We start from the raw sequence: 17,651 nt of genomic DNA, 5'->3' as shown, positions 1-17,651 counted from the left end.
GAGGAAAACAACCGCAAGTGTCTATAAAAATCCCAGCGGTACATTCCAAATTTTGACTCGAGCTATAACATTAACTGAAGTTCAATTAATTAAATATTGACAAATAAGAATTAATTTTAACTTGACTCTGAAAGTACAAATTAGCTCAAAGGAATAAGATATTTCCCAGCATCTGCATTTCTGGTGACTGGCCCCAGCCCGGCCATACTTCGGTGAGAAACGTGCTAAAAGCTGAATATTAAGGTAATAATATATGTCCTCGTATGCCTGGGGGGGGGCTCAGTCGATTAAGCAGCCACTTTCAGCTCAGGTCATGATCTCAGGGTCCTGGGATGGAGCCCAACAGCGGAAAGTCTGCTTCTCCCTCTCCCTCTCCCCCTGCTTTGCTCGTGCACTCCCTCTCAAATAAATAAAATCTTTGAAAAAAGAGGTAATGTATGTCCTTAGTGCAGAGTGCAAATATCAATAGAATTTCCAAGAACTCATTCTGTTGCTTAGTGTAATTAATAAGTGTCCCTGCTCCCAGATGCTCCTTTGGAGTTTATCTGGCACAAAAGAAGAATGTATGTAAAGGCTAAATAATTCAGTTTTGCTTTAATTGCAGAAGCAAACTGTATCTGAACTCACTCCCAGCCTAAACCAGCCGAATAGCACAGGACCACAGAAGCAGTCGGCTTGTCCATCATGCATCGGAAATCTTTTTTTGAAAACTACCCGGTCCCCTCTGGTATTTACCAAGCTCACTGGCTGGCCAAGATAGCAGTGATCAGTGACTAAAGAGACTGGATTCTTGGTTTTGGGGGGGCAGAGCGGGGAGAAGGGGGAGGGAGGGGGGGCAGAGGGAGGAGAGGCTCTCACCACACACTCTCACCTCTCTGGCAAGGGTAGGTGATAAGCTGTCTCTAACATTATTCTGGAGCGGGTTCACATTTTTAAACTCGAGTGGGAGAAAGAACCGGTAGCCAGTCCTGACGCTCCCAGGGAGGAGGGTAAGGGTCTTAACAGAAGCACACGGTGCTTCAGAGCATGAAGACAAGGGATAAAAACATGTTGACAATATGCGCAGGGGGGAAAAAAAAGGTTTTGTTGTTGCTTTTGGGGTCATTATTATTAGCATAATTATTTAGCTGGGGGAGTCTTAGTTGAAACCCAGAGTCTTACATAAGGTTTGATATTTTGGATTTGCGAGATAAAGCTGGCTGGGAGGGAAAAAAACTCAGGGGAGTCTGCCCTGCCGGGTAATCGCACGGGGCAAGACATAGTTGTGCTCCGCGTGTGTGCTGGGGGCTGCACCATGAAAACAGCCAGAAGCAGGCAGGAGGTCTATGGAGAACGCGGACCTGGACTCCCTCCCTCATTCCTGCAGGGCAACCAGGAGGTTAAAATTAGGACGGTGAACCACCCCCGCCTCCGCTGGAATGGCAGGGGCACCTCGGCCCCAGGGGCCCTTGAAATAGCCACTAGGATCGGGGAAACCGAACTTTCCTAGTGCAGCAGCGAAAACAGCCGACAGGGGCCGGTGGCGAGGGAGCCCCTGGCTTCGCTCAGGAGGGGGAAGGAATAGCGTATTTGGGGGGCGGGGGGGGGGGGTGTCTGTGTGTCTCTGTGTGCCGAGTGCGCTTCGGGGGAAGGGGGAGTTACGGGGGGGGGGTTCACATTCACAAACATACAGGCACTCACACAATCCCAGGAGAAAATGTCACCGAGCAGTTTTGGGCCACAGGTTAGGCTCTTTAAACAACGTAAGTCAATACATTAAAACACACACACACACACACACGCAAGCACGCGCACACACGCACACGCACACACACGCACACAACTTCTGGGGAAACTCTCCTCGCTGGGAGATCGGTCTAAACAGGGGAGTGGCGGCCGTGCGAAGGGGCTTCCCCAGCGGGGTGGAAGCCCTGGCGGACACAGGGTCCCCCAAACTCTGGAATGTGGGGCTCAAAGGGAGAGAGGGGAGGAGGGTCCGAAGAGCCTAACCACGAGGATTTGGGGTAAAGACGCGAGAAACGGGTCCCAGGGGAGTCTGGTTCTCGGGGAGTCTGGGGAGAGCCAGGGAGGGGGGCGTTTTCCCCAAGACAAGCTCATCGACTTTTGGGTAAAGAGTGAGAACCGGGTTCCACGGGAGCCCTCAAGCTCACAATTCTGGAGGGAGGGGTCAGAATGAGAAGACGGTCCCCAAGACACCCCAAATCCAGGAAACTGGGGCAAAAGTGAAAACGAGTCTTCCGGGCCCTCGCGATTCAGGAGTCTGAGGTTAGGAGTGAGAGAGGGGCCCCGGGGACCCCAGTTTCAGAGACTGGGGGAGTAAAAGATAAGAGGGGTCTGCAGGAGCCCCCAAGTCCGGGAGTTTAAGGTAGGGAGTGGAGATGTTTCAAGAAGGTGAGAGGAAGTGAGAGAGTGGCCCCTGGGCGCCCCCAACTTAAGGATTTGAGGGTCAAGTAAGAAGAGGTTCCCGGGAGCCCCAGTTCAGGGAGTTGGAAGATAAAAGTTTGAGGGGTCCAGGGGCACACCCAAGTCGGGGATTTGGTAAGAGTGAGAGAGGGATCTCGGGGGCCCCCAACTCGGGAAGTTTTCTGAAAAGTGAGGCGACGGTTCCCACTTGCCCCCGAGTTTGGGCAGGAGGTCGGGGGGTGGCTCCCAGACTCCCCCAAACTCCGCCGCGCCTGCGGAACTGGGCTGAAGAGACGGGTCCCGCGGGCGCGCCACCCCGGACGTTTGGGGTGAACGTCCCGATCCCCGATCCGGATCCCCGCCGCCCCCCGCACTCCCCGGTCGGGCCGGGCCCGGGGCGGTCGCATCGGTCACCTGGAGTTCGGGCCGGGAGTTCGGGCAGCGGCTCCCGCGGCGGCAGCAGCGGCGGCTGCGTGTTGGTCCCCGTTGGTAAGTAACAGTCTCCACGGCTACAGTCTCTATGGCGGCGGCGGTGGCGGCGGCGGCCGCTCCTCCTCCCGCTCCCGCCGCCCGCCCGCCTGCCTCGCGCGCCCGCCCGCCAGCCCGCCCGCCCGCCGCGATGGGGCGGGGCGTTGTTACCGGCAACGGTTACCAGGCTCCACGCCCCACCCCTCAACGACCCGCCTACGCCCGCCTCCCTCGGGCGCGAGGCGGCCCTGCGGTACTCCATTGGTTGCCCGCAGTGTCTGTCAGAGGGGGCGTCCCCTGGCGAAGATGAGGGCGAGGCTTGACCAATCGCCGCGAGGGAGGGCGTGGCTTGGCGGGAGGCTCGCGGGGCTCCGAGGGTTGGCGAGCGGGAAGCGCGCGCGGCTCCCGGTGGGTGGCGCTGCTCCCGGAAGGCTGAACTTCAGCGACACTGATGGGGCCTTCGATTATTCAGGACGTCCCGGCATAGTCTCAGTCTGGGGTCCGCAAACTCCGACCCGCGGGCCAAGTTCTGCCCGATGCCTGTTTTTCATGGACCACAAGCTGGGAGTTTTAAAATATTTTTTAAGAGGCTTTAAACAGAGGCACCTGGGTGGCTCAGTGGGTTAAAGCCTCTATCTTTGGCTCAGGTCAGGGGTCTCAGGGTCCTGGGATCGAGCCCCGCATCGGGCTTTCTGCTCTGCAGGGAGCCTGCTTCTGCCTCTCTGCCTACTTGATTGAGATCTCTGTCAAATGAATAAATAAACCCTTAAAAAAAAAAAAAGATTTAAGAGGTTTTAAACAACCTTTTGGTTGATTTTGAAGAATCTTCAGTGGCAGGTGAAAAAGGTGTGAAATTCTTGCATTACTGAATCCAGTATTTTTAGTATCTTTAACGTTGGCGGACCACACCCTTGGGCGAAATTATGTCTGCCCGTGTTTGTGAATAAAGTTTTATTGGAACGCAGCCAGGCCCATCTTTTTAAGAGAATTTGAGAGGCTGTTTTCACAATCCACAAACAGAGCTGAGCACTGAAGAGTTAATTCGTGGCTCAAAGATGGAGTGACATAAGCGGAGCCTAGAATATTTACTATCCTGCCTTTCACAGGAAATGTTTGCCAACCCTCTTCCCTCCCTGCCGCCCCAGATGGTAGGTTCAGCCCTGCATAGGATAAACAACCCACACTCTCCTGGAGATTTTATTCTCATCCCGGGACATTGACAATAAACAGAATAAACAAACATATATAGTTATTCAGGAGAAGGGGCTGGAGAGAAAACTCGTTCTGGAAAGCAACAGGCAGGGCAATTTCAAGGAAGATTAGACCTTGGACCTATTCATGCATTCATTCATTCATCCATCCATTCATTCATTCACTCAACAAGTAATCATATTAGTGAGCACTGATTAAATTGTTCTTCGGTGCCAGAAACTGATCTAAGCTTTTTTCTTTTCTTTCTTTTTTTTTTTTTTTTTTTGTACGCTAACTCAGTTTAATGTCACACTCATATCCCGAGAAATGTGCATGCAATATCCCCACATTACAGATCAGGAAACTGAAGTCTGTAAAGAATGAGTGAGTTTGCACAGTTCCAAACAGCTTGCAAGGGCTTCAGACCCTCAGTCGGGTGCCAAAGCCCATGTGTTTGGCTGGTAGCTGGGTGGTTTTCAAACATTTTTGACCACAACACCACAGCAAGAAATGCATTTGACCCCAATGCTCAGTCCAAACAAACACATAATAACTAAAAATTTCCATAGCATGATACTTTAGGGAATGCTTGATCTTTCCTATTCTATTCATTTTAATGCAGTTATTAATTTAGCCAAAAATATTGAGTGCCTACTATTTGTCAGACACCATTCTAGGTGCTAGGGACCCAATTCTCATGCTTATAAGAAAAGTGATATAACAGCAACTCAGGGGGTGACTGGGTCGGCGGTATTTCGGATGGAGTACTCAGGGATGACCAACAGTCCTGGATGGCTTGAGATTATGAGGTTTTCCAGCACGTGATGCTTTCAGTACTATATACGGGAAGGGTCTGGACCATCAGGAAGCGCTGGTCACTCTAGGTCTCTCTGAGAGGGTGACATTTGGGCCAAGGTTGGAATAATGAGGGAAAAGGGAAGAAAATATCAAGAATTCAAAATCCCTGGGATGGAAACTCGTTTTAAAAGAAACAGCAGGCTCACTGGATATGGCTGGAGCGTGAAGAATGGGGAGGTCATAAGTCAGTGAGGGGTGGTGAGTCAGGAGATGGAGAGGATCAGTTCATTTCAAATCTGATAGGCCATGGGAAAGGGTTCTCATCAGATTGAGAAGCCATTGGAGGGTTTTAAACAGGAGGGAGACATCATCAGATTGGTGATTTCTCATTTTAAAAAAGCTCACTGCATGGGGAACAGACTGTAGGAGGCAAGAAAGACAGAGTGAGAACTCAGGAGACTGTTACAGTTTTCCCAGACTGACAAGTATAGTGGCTTGGATTAAGGGCCTGGGGGTGGGGATGAGTAGGTGGCCTGGAGGTACATTTTGGAGAACATTCTATGCACTGGATGTGGGAAGCTAAGTGATAACATTTTGGGGCGTGATGGCAGGTGCCTTGTGACCATGTTGTACAGACCATTCTGCTATAACTCTTGTTTTGAAAATGCAACTTTGTCCCAACTTGATCCATATTTATAGTACTATTTATGTATTTCTTAACCACTGAACACATGTACAACTCTGCTATCTAAAGAAGAGATGGTGAGAAAATAGAAAATACTTTGGAATTAGAAATAATCGAAATCAGGGATACCTGGTTGGCTCAGTCGGTTAAGCATATGCCTTCGGCTTAGGTCATGATCCCAGGATCCTGGGATCAAGTCCCGCATCAGGATCCTTCCTCAGCAAGAAGCCTGCTTCTCTCTCTGCCTGCTGCTCTCCCTGCTTGTGCGCGCGCTCTCTCTCTCTGACAAATAAATAAATTAAATATTTTTTTAAAAAGAAATTTTTAAAATTAGAAAATTAGAGGGACACCTGGATGGCTTAGTCAGCTAAGCATCTGACTCTTGATTTCGGCTCAGGTCATGATCTCAGGGTCATGGGATCAAGCCCTGAGCTGGGCTCTGCACTCAGCGCAGAATCTGCTTATCCTTCTCCCTCCACTCCTACCCCCATCACAAATAAATAAATACATAAATAAAATATTTTTTAAAAGAACTAAGAAAATTAGAAATTAGAGAAATTAAAAAATATTTGGAGATGAATAAAAATGAAACACAACATACCAGAATTTGTGGGTTTCAGCCAAAGTAGAGGAATATTTATAGCTGTAATCACCTGTGTTAAAAAGGAAAGGTAGACTGCAGTTCAATAATTTAATTCTTCCACCTTAAGATCTGGAAAGTAAAAGTAAACCAAACCCAGAGCTAGCAGAAGGAAGGAAATAATCAAGATTAGAGTGGGAATAAATGAAACAGAGATAAGGAAATCAACAAAGAGAACTTAAGAAGATCACAAGCTAGTTTCTTGAAAGGTCAGCAAAGCTGACAAATCGTTAACTAGACTGATGGGGATAAAAAGAGAAAAGGCTCAAATTACTCAAATTGAGAATCAAAGAGGGGACATCACAACCAACTTTACATAAATAGAAAAGATAGTGAGGCAGTGCTATGAATAATTATATGCCAATAAATCAGATATCCTCGATGAAATGGGCAAATTCCTAGAAAATGACTGAAGAGGAAATAGAAAATCTGGGTGAACCTATGAAAGGAGAAAAACTGCATTAGTAATCCAAAAACTTCCCACAAAGAACATTCTAAGACCAGATGGCATCACTGGTGAATTCTACCAAATGTTTAAAGAGAAATTAACACCGATCCTTCAGACTGTTCTTAAAGACAGAAGAGTAGGGAATACTCTGTAAGGCCATTCTAACATTCTATGAGACCAATATTATCCTATCCTGATGCCAAAGCCAGACAAAGATATCACAAAAAGAGAAAAACAGACCATTACCCCTTATGAACATACATGCAAAGATTCCCAACAAAATGGTAGCAAACCAAATCTAGCAGTGTATAAAAAGATTGACCCACCATGTGAAATTTACCCAGGAATGCAAAGCTAGTTGTTTTGACATAAAATTTTTGGTCATTTTAATAGAATAGAGGACAAAAACTGTATGATCATTTTAACAGAAAAAAACAAAAACATTTGAGGGGCATCTGGGTGGCTCAGTGGGTTAAAGCCTCTGCCTTCGGCTCAGGTCATGATCCCAAGGTCCTGGGATAAGCCCAACATCAGGCTCTCTGCTCAGTACGGAGCCTGCTTCCCCCTCTCTCTCCCCCTCTGCCTGCCTCTCTGCCTACTTGTGATCTCTGTCTGTCAAATAAATAAATAAAATCTTTTTTAAAAATTGACAAAATCCAACACTCTTTCATGATTTAAACAACAACAACAACACTCAACAAACTGGGTATAGAGGACTTCCCCAGCCTGATTAAGGACATCTATAAATGCATCAAAAACTATGATACTTGATGGTGAAAAACTGAATGCTTTCCCCCCATCTCCATAGGGGGAAATACAGCTTCCCCAGTATGGAAGTTTCTAAGAAGTTGAAAATAGAGCTACTCTATGACCCAGAAATTGCACTACTGGGCGTTTACTCCCAAAATACAAATGTGGTGATCCAAAGGGGCATCTGTACCCCAGTGTTTATAGCTGCAATGTCCACGATAGCCAAACTGGAAAGAGCCCAGATGTCCATAGACAGATGAATGGATGAAGAAGATGTGATGTATAGATAGACAAGGCAGACATGTCTGCTCTCGCCACTTCTATTTAACATTGTACTAGATGTTCTAGCCAGGGCAATTAGGCATACAAAATAAATAAAAAGCACCCAGATTGGAAAGGAAGCAGGAAAACTATGTTTGCAGATGACATGGATCTTGTATGTCGAAAATCCTAAGAAGCCCATTAAAAAGCTATAAGAACTAATAAATCAGTTCAGCAAGGTTTCAGAGTACAAGATCGATATATAAAACTCAGCTGATTTTCTATATATTAACCACGAACTATCTGAAAATGAAATTTAAAAAAGAATCCCATTTACAATAATACCACAAAGAATAAAAGACAGAGAAATGAATTTAATAAGAGAAGTCAAGATATGTACAATGAAAACTTTAAAACATCATAGAAAAAAATTAGAGAAGACTCAAGTAAATAAAAAGATATCCCATATTCATGGATCAGATTTAAAACATTATTAAGATGGTAATACTCCCCAAACTGATCTGATTATCTCTATCAAAATCCAGCTGGGTCCCCCCCCCCCGGAAATTGATAATTTCACAGAAGTTGACTGTAAATTTCACATAGAAGCTCAATGAATCAGAATAGCCCAAATAATACTGAAAAAGAACAAAATTGGAAGACCCATACTTCTGATTTTAAAACATACTGCAAAACTATACTGTGGTACTGGCATAAGACTAGACAGATAAATGGAATAGCATTAAGAACCCAGAAATAAACCCACACATTTACAGTCACTCAATTTTTGCCAAGGGTGTCAAGACCACTCAATGAGGAAAAAACAGTCTCTCTCTTTTTTTTTTTTAATTTGTCAGAGAGAGAGAGAGCGTGAACACAGGCAGACAGAATGGCAGGCAGAGGCAGAGGGAGAAGCAGACTCCCTGCCGAGCAAGGAGCCCGATGTGGGACTCGATCCCAGGACGTTGGGATCATGACCTGAGCCGAAGGCAGCTGCCTAACCAACTGAGCCACCCAGGCGTCCCGGAAAAAACAGTCTCTTAAATGGTGCTGGGACAACTGGATAGCCACATGCAAAAAGATAAAGTCTGACCCCTACCTCACACCATATACAAAATTAACTTAAAATAGATCAGAGACGGGGCACCTGGGTGGCTCAGTGGGTTAAAGTCTCACCCTTCGGCTCAGGTCATGATCCCAGGGTCCTGGGATCAAGCTCCCCCCCCCAACCCCTGCATCAGGCTCTCAGCAGGGTGCCTGCTTCCCCTCTCTCTCTGCTGCCTCTCTGCCTACTTGTGATCTGTCAAATCAATAAAATCTTTAAAAAAAAAATAGATCATAGACTTCAGCAGCCCTCTTGGGCCCCCTCCCTCTTCAGGAACTTTGTATTCTATTACTCAATAAACTTTGTACTATTGCTCAAAAAAATATATATATCATAGACTTAAGTGTAAAACTATAAAACTCTTGGGGTAAAATATAGGAGTAAATCTACATGACCTTGGTTTGGTGATAATAAAAAAGACAGATAATAACAAGTATTGGCAAGTATGTGGAGAAATCACAACACTCACGCAATGCTAGCAGAAATGTAAAATGGTACAGCCACTCTGGAAAACAGAATGTTGATTCCTCAAAAAGTTAAACATAGAACTGCCGAACGAGCCAGCAATTTCCCTCCTAAGTATATATACCCAACAGAAATGAAAACATATGTCCACACAAAAACTTGTAGACAGATTTTTGTAGTGCCATTATCCAAAACAGGCAAAAGCAGAAATTATCCAAATAACCTCTAATGAATGGGCGAATAAATGAAACATGGTAAATCTGTCCAATGGAACGCTGATCTGCTATAAAAAGGTGTGAAGTACAGGCTCATGCTACCATGTGGATGAACCCTCAACACGTGATGCTCAGTGAGAAAAGTCAGACACTAAAGACCACACAGTGTGTGCTTCTATTTATATGAAATTTCCAGAATAAGCAAATCTTCAGAGACAGAAACCAGGATTAGAGGTTGTCAGGGGCGGGGGGAGGAGGGTGGGGAGGAAATGCTAATGGAGACATGCTTTGTTTGGATTGACAAAAACGTTCTAAAATTGATTGTGGTGGTGATCACTGCACAACTCTGTGCATAGTCTCAAACCACCAAATTATGCCCTAAAAAGATGAATTTTATGGTATATGAATTGTAGCTCAATAAAGTTATTTTAAAATTTGGCTACCATATTAATTAGTTCTTTTGATTTTTTTTAAAGATTTTATTTATTTATTTGACAGAGAGAGATCACAAGTAGATGGAGAGGCAGGCAGAGAGAGAGAGAGATAGAGGGAAGCAGGCTCCCCGCTGAGCAGAGAGCCCGATGCAGGACTCGATCCCAGGACCCTGAGATCATGACCTGAGCCGAAGGAAGCGGCTTAACCCACTGAGCCACCCAGGCGCCCCAGTTCTTTTGATTTTTTTAAACATGTAACTCAATGGTGACGTTTTTGGGTATTGCTGTCCTTATCCAACTTTACTACAGATCTGTGGTTTTTATTGTGCAGTTCTGCCCAGGGCAATGATGTTTAGGAGCGCCTGTATCACCTTATAGCAGAACTGGCTGCACGTAGTAAGTTACTTCAGTCTGATGTGAGGAAGCAGGAGCTTTAGGCTTGTCAAATGACCATTGTCCTCCATAGAGATGGGACAAAGTGGAGACCCCGCCCCATCACATTTCGAGAAAATCCAATTAATTGCCCTTGACCCTTCAGTGAAGGGAAACATCCTTGGAAGTTGAGCGGCAATCACTTCTCGGCCTTTTGGCTAAGATCAAATGGAAGTTGAGCGCCAACCCGCAACGTCATGGCTCTCCCACACAAAGGTCTGCACTTCGCTGGTGTCTAATGCTACCACACATTCCCATTCTTACTTCCTCACCCCCCGCCCCCGAAAGAAGGAGAAAACTAAAGTCCCTGGAGATGGAATACTGAGCTGTACCTGCCTGTGTCAGCCTGTGGACAGAAAGGCTCCTTGTTTGACAATTATTAGGGGCTTCAAGACAGGTACAGAAGAGCATGAAATGAAATTCAGGGGATCTCGTGGGGCTGGCCCTGGATACACAACCCCCTACCCCCAACTACTACCTTGGTGGACTGTCACCAGCAACTGCTTTTACCTGGCCCACCTCACTCGCTTCCTGGTCCCTAGGAATTCAGGAACCACCACTGGCTCCTCTGTGGAGCGAAGCCAGCACAGGCTTAAGGAGAACATCAAAGATATCTCCACACCAGCTTCTGTGTGTTCACGAGGGCCTCGTCCCCAACAGACCCATCCTGATTTAGCCACAAACTACCTCCCTCGGCTGCCCAGACATCTCTGGCCCTTCAGTTTCTGGCACGCCTCCTTGCAGTGGCTACAGCACACAGACTCTACCCTATAGGTGCCCAGAGCTCAGGTGTGCCGTTGGGATGCCCTCACCAGGCCCGCCCTGTACCCCGCACTCAGCACCCTGGAAGCTCCCTGCCCAGACGCCCCTTGAACACGTTCCCTCCTGCCGTCACCCCTCGGCACCCTCAGCATAGGTGGGCAGACAAGGGCTGGGACCATCTTTTGCTACGATTTCATCTGAAAACCTGCAGTCCGGAGTTCATAATCTTCGTGTCTTGTCACCGGTGGAAATTCCAGTTCCGCACCCTGTTTCCATTTGCTTTCTGAGGACCGCTTCTCCCCGACCCCAGCCAGGCGCAGCAGGTTCCATGAGGGCAAGGACATTTTCCGCCTTCTCTCCGGGATGGTCATCGCCTACCGCAGAAGTTCTTAACCAAGAGCAATTCTGCCCCACAGGGGACACCTGGCAACGTCTGGGGACATTTGTGGTTGTCACAACTCAGAGGGGCTCCTGGCACGGAGTGGGAGGAGACCAGAGATGTTGCTCAACACGCTATCATGCACAGGATGGTTCCACTCCAGAGAACCACCCAGCCCTAAAGTCAAGAGCCGAGGCGAAGAAACCAAAGCCGAGGCCTTGGTCTGGCCGGAACCACGCTTGGAGCACAGGTGTTCCTCAGTAAGTCACTGTTGAATGATTACGTTAGATCACCAACCATGCAGGTGCAAACTGGCCCAAATCTATCTTTTTAAAGCATTTTTAAGATTTGAGATAAAATATACATAAAATTTGCTGGTTTTACCATTTTTGTATAAAGTCCAGCAGCATGAAACACGCTCACCCCCACCCACCGTCTCCAGAACTTTCCATCTCCCCACATGGAGACTCTGTCCTCACGAAGCACGGACTCCTCACCCCCTACCCCAGCTCCGGCTCCTACCCTCTCCTCTCCTATCTGTGTGGACAGGACTCCTCTGGGGACCTCCTGGGAGCGGGGTCCTGTGGGATGGGTTCTTCTGTGGCTGGCTGCTCTCGCTGAGCCCCGTGTCCTCGGGGCCCCTCCGTGTCGTGGCAGGTGTCAGGGTCCCTTCCTTCCTGAGGGTGGATCGTGTTCCAGTGTGTGGATGGACAGCACTGCATTTATCCGTTCATCCATCGGTGGACCCTTGGGTTGCCTCACTCCTTCGCCCTTGTGAATAATGCTGCTAGGAAAGTGGCTGCGCAAACATCTCTTGGAGACCCTGCCTTCAATTCTTTTGTTGCCCAAATCCCTCAAGGTTAGATGGGCAGAAGCTTTGAGGAAGCTTTTGCACGAGGGGAACGAGGAGGGAAAGAGTGTGACTCTGTGCTGATCAGAAGGGTTGTAAGCCTCTGACGAGAATCCACCAGAGACAGACCAGATTGCTTCAGGATCGTTCGTAACTTTCCGTCTCGATCCTGCCATCTCCAGCTCCAGGAGTGGCTATAGATCACGTTAGGGCAGGGGATGGGGGTGAATTTCCCGCAGGAAAATTCAGCTCGGGACTTACCTTCTGTCCATCACTCTTTGCTTCCCAGAATCCCAGTGCGGGTCCAGGTCCAAGCAAACCCTCATCGAAGAAGCGCCAGGTCCCTGTTGACCTTGGGCATGGGGGAGAGCCGGGGAGGAGAGGAAGGAACCTCTGCTCCTCCGTGGGCTGCAGAGAGGCTGACATCTCCCTTAGTGCCTCTGCTTACAGTCCGTTCCCAAAAGAGCGTTTTGCCTGCTTAAGGAAGCTATCCGAACCACACACTGCTCCAAGGATATCACATAGGCAACAGTTTAGAGGGGAAATGGCAAGGCCAGAGTGTGGTGCACAAAGCTGTGGGAGCAGAAACGTTGGTGGTGGTGGAGGGAAGGGGTGTATGGAAGGCGACATCCTGCTCGTTTCGTCCTCTTAACTGAAGCCCCGGGAGGACCATTCACGGGTGGGGCCAACGCATCCAGGCTTCCCTGGGACTTCTTCGGGTAAACTGAAAACCCCCAGTTCCTCAGAAAGTGAAACAGAGTTATCCTGTGACCCAGCAATCCGACCAGGTAACAAAAACTTGTCCATGGGGGCACCCGGGTGGCTCAGTGGGTTAAGCCTCTGCCTTAGGCTCGGGTCATGATCTCGGGGTCCTGGGATCAAGTCCTGCTTCCTCCTCTCTCTCTGCTTGCCTCTCTGCCTACTTGTGATCTCTCTCTCTGTCAAATGAATAAAATCTTAAAAACAAACAAACAAACAAAACTTGTCTACGAATGTCTGGGGCAGCATTCCTCACAATAACCAAAATGTGACAAGGACCCAACTGTCCATCAACAGACACATGGGTAAGTGAAACGCGGTAGGGTTGCAGAATGGACTATTACGCAGCCATAAAAAGGGAAGTGTGGGCACCCGCCACAGCACGGAAGAACCTGGCACACATGAGGCTCAGTGAGAGGAACCGGACCCAAGAGGCCACACAGTGTGGGACTCCATGTCTACGAATGTCTGGAACAGTGAAATCCACAGACGGGAAGTGGATTGCTGGCTATCAGGGGGCTGAGGCAGGGAGAATGGAGCAGCGACCTGTTTAATGGGGACAGAGGCTGAGGTTTCCTTCTGGGGGTAGTGAAGATGTTCTGGAATTAAATAATGGGGATGGTCGCACTTTATTTTTTTAAAAGATCCTACCTACCTACCTACCTTTCTATCACCCATCTATCTATCTATCTATCTATCTATCTATCTATCTGAGAGAGGGAGAGAGAGGGAGCACAAGCAGGCAAAGCAGCAGGCAGAGAGAGGGGGAAGCAGGTTCCCTGGCATGGAGCCTGATGCGGGACTCGAACCCAGAACCCCGGGATCATGACCTGAGCCAAGGCAGACACTCAACCAACCGAGCCACCCAGGCACCCCGCCCACAACACTTCAAATCTACTGAAACCACCAAATTATACACATTGATATGATGAAGTTTATGTTACAGAAATTATATCTGAAAAATAATCTTAAAAAAAAAACCAAAACCTTCTTTTAACCCTGAAAGTTCCATGTCCCAGCGAACACTCCAGCGGCTGCAACTCGGGGGTTGGGCTGTAGACCCGTACAGGTACTGAGTCCCTGCTGCCTTTGCAGACCGACAGTCTTGCTGACTGCAGCCAGAAGATCCTTGCAGGAGGCTCACAGAGCTAGTTCATGAGCTGCCGAGCAGGGGTGTGAACCAAGCACGCACTTGACCTCTACCCAGGACCGCCCCTCCCCGCTGCTCCCCTGCAGCACGCTTGCATACGAAGAGTTTTCTTTGAACAGAGTAAACATAAACTGGGAATAGAAACACGGGGAGAAAGGCTGAGCTTCTCTCTGTAGATCCTGTCATACTATCGAGGCTGTCTGTCTGTCTCTCTGTCTGCATGTCTGCATGTGTCCTTGTATGTACTAAGCACAAACATGACTTGTCCCGCCGGATTTTTGGGGGGAGGGGGGTGTAAAAAACCCTCAAAGGCGTAATAAAATGAAAAGATATTTTCTGCTAAAATAGAAAATAAAAACCAAACAACACAAAAGGTTTACCCACATGTTTGCAAGTAAAGAATCGGCCGCTAAAACCACAGGACCACTAAAATGAGCTTGAGTGCACGAATGGTACGAAACCCATCCCTCTGGGCGCTCTCCAAACCTTCCTGAAAGGATTTCCCTTCGGTGGTTGTTAAAACTTTTTTTTCCCTCCCAGACGGGCTTCTTCCTAATTGACTGTTTTTATTTAACTAATGACTGTTAATTAACCAGCGCCATTAGAACTTTAAAGGCCATTTATGCATTGGGGGAGGTGCTTTTAAGAGCCACATTTTTGGGCACAGACCTGAGCCTGAGCACCGGATCCTTTCAAGGGTGGCGTAAAGGGACAATTTCCATGACGATGCAGCCTCAGAAGAGGGGATTTTGTGTGGCAAGCACCTGTGCGCCACCAAGATCTTTTCCTCCTGACTTTCTGGCCATCAGCCATCACATTTCTCTGCGATACGGAATCATTTCCATAGCAAACTGCCGTGACCTGGAACAGCCTTCGCAAAGGACAGGCTGAATACGCGTCAACCACATTTTTTTTTTTTTCTTCAATCCCATTTGTTTTCAGCAAACTGTCGTAACCACTTCTAGGCAACCAGGGGAGGAAGGGGGTAGGATGCCTGGGCCGAGGTTCCACGTCGCCCGCTGATCAGAGGGGCAAGGCAGGGAGAGGGGGAAAAAGACATGGGAGCCGTTTTTAAAAAGGGTGCAGTTAAAACAATTCAATGACCAAAGCTGCTGAGAATTCTTACCGCCTGCTTTGGAAGTATGGAACGAAGAATGTTCGCCTCATGGCTTACCTGTGACCTCACCAGTTGCAATCCTGACAATGGGTGACACGTCTAGCTTCCACGCACAGAAATCAGTGACTTTTAAGAAATGACCTAAGGGGGAGGCCTGGGTGGCTCAGTTGATTAAGCAACTGCCTTCGGCACAGGTCATGATCCCAGGGTCCCGGGATCGAGTCCTGCATCAGGCTCCTTGCTCCGCGGGGAGCCCGCTTCTCCCACCTGCCATTCCTCCTGCGCTGGGGTTTAAACACCGATGGAACAAAGCTCCTTACGTTGTCAAAGCTATGGTGGATTCTGGTTTTATTGTAACATTTTTGGTTTATGGAGTGTTGGGTAGCGGGGGGAAGAAGCTGTTCTGTCGACTCATATCAGGATATATTCTTTTTATCTCGTGGTGAGCACAGGCCAAAACGATATTAAGAAATGTGAAGGTACAGATGAAAATGTGCAACTCTTGAAAAACTCCAAATTGTAAAAGGACTCCCTTCTGATAGCCGTTAGGTATCTCAGTCTTTTGGGAATGTACTCTCTTGGGTCTGACCTCTTTGTGTAAAATTATGTCTATGAGATTCATCATTATCGTGGAGCCCATCACTCACTCACCTTTTTAAAAACATTGTTGAGGAGTTCGACGGACATTTGGTTGGTTTCCCGTTTCCTCCAATTCTTGACAGGCACAGCTGGCAAGAAACGTGGGGTGCACAGTTGATAAGAAATCAGAAACTTCTGCAAATCGTGCAACAGGTGAAATTGTAGTTGACGGGTGATAGGAAATTAAAGCCACTTTTTACAAGCCATTCGCAAATTACAAAAAGTGAAATTGTATTTTCACAAAAGGTGAGATTCTATTTGAAATTAATTTCAAAATTAATTTGAAGAAATTATATTTGAATGTGGGAACTGGGAGCAACATGAGGGAGTTTAAGACTTTTGTCTTGAGAGATGTGGGGCTAATCACTTAGCTAGATAACTTATGTCCTTCAAAAACTGTTAACTCCTGGTCAGCCCGGAAATATCACTTGAAGGTTAGAGCAGTTAACATTGGACTGCATCTGAAAGAAAATCTAACCAAAGCAGGGTTTTGAAATAGGGGCTTGGGGCACCCAGCTGGCTCAGATGGTAGAGCATGCCACTTGATCTCGGGGTTAGGAGTTCAAGCCCTGCATCAGGCATAGGGATTACTTAAAAATAAAATATTTTTTTAAAGTTGGGGCCTGGGGGTGCTCAGTCGTTTAAGCATCTGCCTTCGGCTCAGGTCATGATCCTAGGGTCCTGGGATGAGGCCTCACATCCTGCTCCCTGTTCGGTGGAGTCTGTTTCTCCCTCTCCCTCTGCACTCCACTCCCCAGCTCCTGATCATGCTTTCTCACGCCATCTCAAATAAATAAATAAATAAATAATTTAAAAATTAAAAAAAAAGAAAGAAAGAAAAAAAAAACCCCACTGCAGCCTACTTTCCGGGCGGTCCATCTCTGCTGCCTGGAGGTAGGTAGAGACCCCAGATGCGGGGGGAGGAGGGGGCAGGGGTAAGAGATGGAAGCTCCCAGCAGGGGGAGCTCTGAGAAAACGTACAGATTTTCTCTAGAAAAGTAAAACTGAATGAACATCACTGGGGCTGGTCTACAGGCGTAATGTCAAACCACCATTCCGTGGGCCACTACCTGTGCGGGTTTTGCGGGGGGGCTTTGTTATTTTACTTTATTACTATTTTTTATTGACCTATAGCCGACATAGGAGTTTGAGATCACCCCATTATTCTATTTGGGTATACTGCAAAATGATCGCAATAAATCTTGTTATTGTGAGCATATGTACTGAAAATGTTTTTCTTGTGATGAGAACTTTTAAGATCGACTCTCTTAGCAACTTTCAAATACACAATATGGTATCCTTAACCGTAGCCAGGACGCTGTACACATGCTGGACACATTGTATCCCTGGGACTAACTTATTTTATAATGGAAAGTTTGTAGCCCTCGGCCCCCTTCACTCATTTTGCCCACGCCCACCGCCCCACCTCTGGCCACTGGCAGTCTTCTCTGTATCTGTGAGTTCGGTTTTTTTCCTTTCGTCTTGTTTTTAGATTCCACATATAAGTGAGACCATACGGTATTAGTCTCTAATTTATTTCACTCAGCATAATGCCCTCAAAGTCCATCTATGTTGCTGCCGATGGCAGGATTTCCTTCTTTTTTATGGTGATTCAGGATTCCCATGTCGGTGTGAGTGTGTGTGTGTGTGTGTGTGTGTGTGCATCTCCCATTTTCTTTATCCATGCAATTATAGACCAA

General features: G+C 47.4%; 1 protein-coding gene across 4 annotated transcripts in view; it reads right to left on the bottom strand.

Moving 5' to 3' along the window:
- The window catches only part of RFX2 (regulatory factor X2), an 88,953-nt gene extending 85,958 nt beyond the window's left edge, over positions 1 to 2,995 (bottom strand). The window contains exon 1 of one of the 4 annotated variants that reach the window (XM_082734243.1): positions 2,818 to 2,995. The gene's annotated coding sequence lies outside the window, so the exon portion shown is untranslated. The remainder of the gene's footprint in view (positions 1 to 2,817) is intronic. The other 3 variants (XM_082734244.1, XM_082734245.1, XM_082734246.1) reach the window with 3 other exon arrangements.
- Positions 2,996 to 17,651: the final 14,656 nt, after the last annotated feature.

Source organism: Mustela nivalis (genome assembly GCF_964662115.1).
Source record: "Mustela nivalis genome assembly, chromosome: 1".
Classification (NCBI taxonomy): Eukaryota; Metazoa; Chordata; class Mammalia; order Carnivora; family Mustelidae; genus Mustela; species Mustela nivalis.
This window is presented reverse-complemented; position numbering and strand designations above follow the sequence as displayed.